This window comes from Haliotis rubra, unplaced genomic scaffold (genome assembly GCF_003918875.1).
Source record: "Haliotis rubra isolate DU_JTF1 unplaced genomic scaffold, ASM391887v1 Scf130, whole genome shotgun sequence".
In the NCBI taxonomy this organism is placed as follows: domain Eukaryota; kingdom Metazoa; phylum Mollusca; class Gastropoda; order Lepetellida; family Haliotidae; genus Haliotis; species Haliotis rubra.
This window is the reverse complement of record NW_025765226.1, coordinates 1,797,614-1,803,543: the sequence shown is the minus strand read 5'-3', so window position 1 is coordinate 1,803,543 and position 5,930 is coordinate 1,797,614.

Here is a 5,930-nt window from a genome sequence, read left to right as displayed (position 1 = left end):
TTGGGTGTATTTGGAGACATCTACCCTTTTGTCATTAAACCAGCATCTCACTGCAATAATAAATAGTAAATGTTACAGACATTGTATCGAAATATCAGACAACAATTCGAGTGTACACTGACTTTTCATGAATCATAATAATTGTTTATAAAATGGTGACATCATGAGCAAATGTCTACTATGCACTGTCTATGATCTATCCACTGTCTATGATCTATCGCTCGTTGCGAACCCTGATCTCCATCACCAACTTACCCACTATTCCCTGTCAACCTGGCCCGTGAAGGTCCAGGTTAGAATATTGATCTTCAGTAATCCATGCCTGTCGTAAGAGGCGACTAACTGGATCGGGTGGTCAGGCTCGCTCAGATCGATGCTCATGCTGTTGATCACATGTCATCGGTCCCCAGTTGAGTAGATCGATGCTCATGCATGTTGATGACTGGATTGTCGTTGACTTGGTTGACAGATCATCGATTATTTACAGACCGCCGATTGATGCTCATGCTGGATATTGATTGTGAGTCCAGATTCGATTTTTACAGACCGCCGCCATATAGCTGGAATATTGCTGAGTGCGGCGTTAAACAACAAACAAACAAACAAACAAAACATACCAACATGTATGTAAACCACTAGCATCTAGAAAAATAGTTATGAAATCTCTTCATGCTAACATCTTTCAATGCGGTCTTCTATTAACCATACCGTTCTGCTGACATACTGTGTGATAAGGTTCGCCGCAGGTCATCGTTCTAAACACCCCGGATGTAGATATCCGGACACAGTGTTCGGTATCCTTGTGGTCCGGTTCGGACCCTGCCCACGGTCTGTAGGAACCGAACGCTGTGCAGTCATTCCACTGGTACTTCACCTTTTCTTCCTCTGCAGCTTGTCATACAGGCCCATCCAAATGTCGTAGTCTCTGGAGTTAAAAGTGCTAGCGACGTGAAGGGACCAATCAAATACCGTTGTGTCGAACATATGGTTCTCTCGAAGTACAAAATTTGGATTTTAATCTTTTATGTTTATATTTTTTTTGGCGGGGGGAAGGGCGTTGTTTTGTTTTGGTTTGGTTTGTTTTGTTTTTTGGTGGTTTTTTCACATATTTAATTTCCTCCTTCCCTGTTACATATGGGATATTTAATCATTCCTTATTTAGCTTGTTCCCTTGTATTCCTTTCTAAGTTACTTGTTGTGTCGAACTCTAAATGACATTTTGGTTTGCCTTTTCTCTTATTTTATCATTTCTTATTCAACTTGGTTCCTGTGTATTCCTTATTAAGTAACCATTTTATGGTTGTGTCGAACTTTGAATAACTCGAAGTATTTGGACCTCGATGTAGGCCCCTTCAACTCGAATACAAAGGTGTTTGACCGTGTGTACATCAGCCAAAATACGTCAAGTATTATGGATTCTTTCACTTTTTTACTTATTCCGAACTTCAGTTGCCTGAATACCTACTTAATGCCAAAGATGTCACCGCCATTTCATTGAAAGTTGGAATCAGAATACAAACTGCTTATTCTCAAATGAAACTAAGTGGAAACATCTGAACTGATGGCGAAACGTATATGGCAATGGAATAGTTACAAAATGTTTCATAGCATAATCGATATCTGTATATTATTAGTGGTACGTGGCTTTGAGAAAAAATCAGTTGTGGTTCGTAAGGAATTAAATATAGGTGACCATCAACAGAAAAATTACCATAATGGTAATATCTAGTAAGTGATGTTCACTTATTTCAGGAGTATATGAATCACTGATCTCAGAAAGGTTGGGGAAGAAAGGTCTTAACTCGTCTGAACTAGATCGTGAAGATCCGGGTTAGAACTGATCGTCAGTAATCCATGCTTGTCGTAAGAGGCGACTACGACACATGTCATCGTATCCCAATTGCATAGATCGATGCTCATGCTGTTGATCACTGAATTGTCTGGTCCAGACTCGATCATTTACAGACCGCAGCCATATAGCTGGAATATTGCGGCGTAAACCTAAACTCACTCACTCACTCACTCACTATGAACTAACAAGGAAACTGTTATGAAACTAATCCGATCTGTGAGTGAGAGCAATAGAGTGTAAACATATATATACTTACAATGCTCCACCGTTATTCCATTCTTTGATGTATTGTAAGAATTCGACACTGTCTCTTCCCGATTTAATTTTCAACATGCCAAACCCGGCACGGTTGCAGAGCTCTTGGACTTCATTCCAGGAACGTAGTCCTGGATACAAGACGTACACGTGGCCATGGGAAGCAACGCCCAGTACGTCCCCTGAAACAAGAAGGAGCAAATGGAAATTCCCCATACATATTATCCCGGCTACACAAAACATGCTAAATGTGTCACGGTAGTTCATTATGGAATGTTTTTGTAATATACCCAAAATGCAAAATTCCCTAATTTATTACACTCTTCGCTATGATATTGTTACTTTGCACATTAATGAGCGAGCGAGTGAGTGAGTTTAGGTTTACGCTGCACTCAGCAATATTCCAGCTATATGGCGGCGGTCTGTAAATAATCGAGTCAATCCAGTGATCAACAGCATGAACATCGACCTGCGCAATTGGGATACGATGTAAAGTATCAACCAAATCAGAGAGACTGACCACCCACAGTGTCGTTTATTTGAACAGTTTGAAGTGTTCTTGAACCACTAGCACTACACATGATCGTAACTCCCATGCACTGCCAAAACCCTCAGGACGGTCGTAGCGCTAAGATCACTTTGTGCAACGGTTCCCAGGTGTTTAATTGGGTTTAACATTGGCTGTATGGACTTTCCACAGATTAAGTCCATAAATTCAAAATAAGAAATTGTGCTAGCACCTTTTTGTTTTCATAGCACTGCCACATATTTTATTTTTATTCCCAATTACAGATGTATATAGTTTTTTAAACATGATTCATTCATAAAACTGTTGTTAATATGTCGTTGCTGGCAAACATTCCTGCAAATACGATTCCAACTTTGAGCCACAAGGTTCGGCGTTTGCAGTATTTCTGATCATAGTTTTGGGAATCATTTACAGTCAATGTTGATCTGCTGGTACCCGGAACTAAAATGTACGTTTTAGATCAAGGGTGTAGGAAATTTGTATCGGTGTTATGTTGATCTGAGCAATTATTCAAGCATGTATTGAATGCTAGTATTTGGAGATTTATTCTATGATATAATGTGTGGATATATAAAACTGTACCTTTGTATGTGAAAAACGCCAGCAAACCAAAACAGATCCTCGAAAACATCTCCTGAAACGGATTTTACATGAACGTATAGAAACAACATTATATGTGATGCTGCACACACGTATCGTTCTGGAGGTAGTCGTTGATGCAAGAGGGTGATGCAGCCGCCGATCAGAGTTGCGTCCCTTCGGCGAGCCTGGAACCTGTGATTGTTCGAATCCCTGTTTAGACCAAATGTTTGTTTGTCTGATTGTTCTGATCCTTCTTTCACAAATAAATTTGAAGCAACGACAACAACGACAGTGGCCACCCCACCCACACCCTGAGATTCATGCTTCTCAGACAAACCAATGATACATGCTGATACGGTGCAAGTCAAACAGACTACGGCCGGGACGGCGGGGTAGCCTAGTGGTTAAAGCGTTGGCTCGTGACGCCGAAGACCCGGGTTCGATTCCCCACATGGGCACAATGTGTGAAGCCCATTTCTGCTGCCCCTGCCACGATATTGATGGAACATTGCTACAAGCGGCGTAAAACCATACTCACTCACATACTACGGTCTGTTAGTAAAGATGGCTGATGAATTTTAAGCACCGAACACGTAGGAGGTGGCCCAACATGCTACAATTCCGTATAATAATCACAGAAGTGATTGGGTGAGTGAGTTTAGTTTTACGCCACACTCAGCAATATTACAGCTATATTGCAGCAGTCTGTAAATAATCGAGTCTGGACCAGACAATCCAGTGATCAACAGCACGAGCATCGATCTGCGCAATTGGGATACGATGACATATGTCAACCAAGTCAGCGAGCCTGACCACCCGATCCCGTTAGTCGCCTCTTACGACAAGCAAAGTCGCCTTTTGTGGCAAGCATGGGTTGCTGAAGAACTATTCTACCCCGGATCAAGAAGTGAGTGAGTATGTTTTTACGCCGTTTTAGCAATATTCCAGCAATACCAAGGTGTGGGACACCAGAAACGTGTTTAACACATTGTACTCATGTGCGGAATCGACCCTGGGTCTGACAAGCTAACGCTTGTACCACTAGGTCACCCCACCACCCCGATGACCACAGACAACAAACCCCAAACATCACATGAAAAATATATGCAGCAGGTAGGCATTCATACTTACCCTTATATCCCGAGCTTCGTCTGTACAACTCCACAGTCACGAACCCAACTGAATAATGTCACGGAACAGCAGTATATGTGATTGTCTTCATCAATGTTTGACATCATTATTCTAAATTAAAGGCTAACACATTGTAGTCAAACACTGCAACCGTCAATGAACTGGGCGATATTTTTGCTACCTGCCACACAGACTCATAAAACGTCAAAATAATCCCGTCCAGCAGTAATGAATGCCAATAGAATTCAACTCTTTGTCAGTCATATGAAATCCCTTAGTAATCAGCGGTGTTATGGCCGCAAATATATCGTCATGGACAGGTGCTGATTAATCAGCCTTCGTGGTGGGTAAATTAATAATCTGGGAATATATTGGTTTCTGATATCACATTAACTCTTTCAAGTATCATTTGATTCGAGACACCCGAGAATTCGACACATCCAGTTCAAAACATCCGGGTTAAAATAATGATAAATATGGTAAATCTGATATCACATTAATTCTTTCAAGTATCATTTGATTCGAACACCCGGGAATTCGACACATCCAGTTCAAAACATCCAGGTTAAAATAATGATAAATATGGTAAGGGCTTGCTGGTACTTGACAGGTGATTTCACGCATCCGAGACATTGGGTTTCCACTTTATTGTTCATATGATCATCGTCAGCTTTCAGTCACTAATACATTATCGTTGCTTTTGGTTTATGTTAATAACTATATGTATCTTTGTTAATATTTACGATATACCAGAAATAATATGACTTGGTTGCTTTCATATTTATTGACTAAAGTTGAAATATTATCCCCTTTATTCCGTCAAGCTAATTGATAGATATCATACAAAGCACAAGCATAATGAAAACATATCAGACTTGTATACTTTATCATGCAGAAGTGAGTGAGTGAGTTGGGATTTACGCCGCTTTTAGCAATATTCCAGCAATATCACGGCGGGGACACCAGAAATGGGCTTCACACATTGGGGAATCGAATCCGGGTCTTCGGCGTGACGAGCAAAAGGCTTTAAACACTGGACTACCCCACCGCCCAATATCATGTAGAAAGACGTAAAGTAGTCGGAATCGTGCGATAGACTGCTAGAGGTTTTGTAGTTTTATTTTCTTTCAGATTCAACTCAATCAAATCTGGAGCAGCGACTTGAGCTGGAGTCCAGTATTTTTCACATGTTGCCGATCTTAGTCATAAGCACTTAATACTTGCTCCTTTAAACTACACAAACTTTGTTTTTCATAAATCTTCAATTCAGTAGAAGAGAGTTCGAAAATTTCAGCACCTCCAATGGAATTAAGCAAGCCTATAAAAAGCCAAATTAGATCATATTAGGACATAGCAACTATGACATCACAACGATCATTGTGAGGCATTAGATATGACGTCATAGTCGAACATCGAAAACACCTTATTTCAGAGGGCATAGTACCGATAAGATTGTCAGGATCATTAATTTATGTATCGAATGATATATGGAGTGATATTTATATATATCATACACAACACGATACCGACAATAAACGCAATCGGAGTACTATTTCTAAATATATGTTTTTCAATACTTGG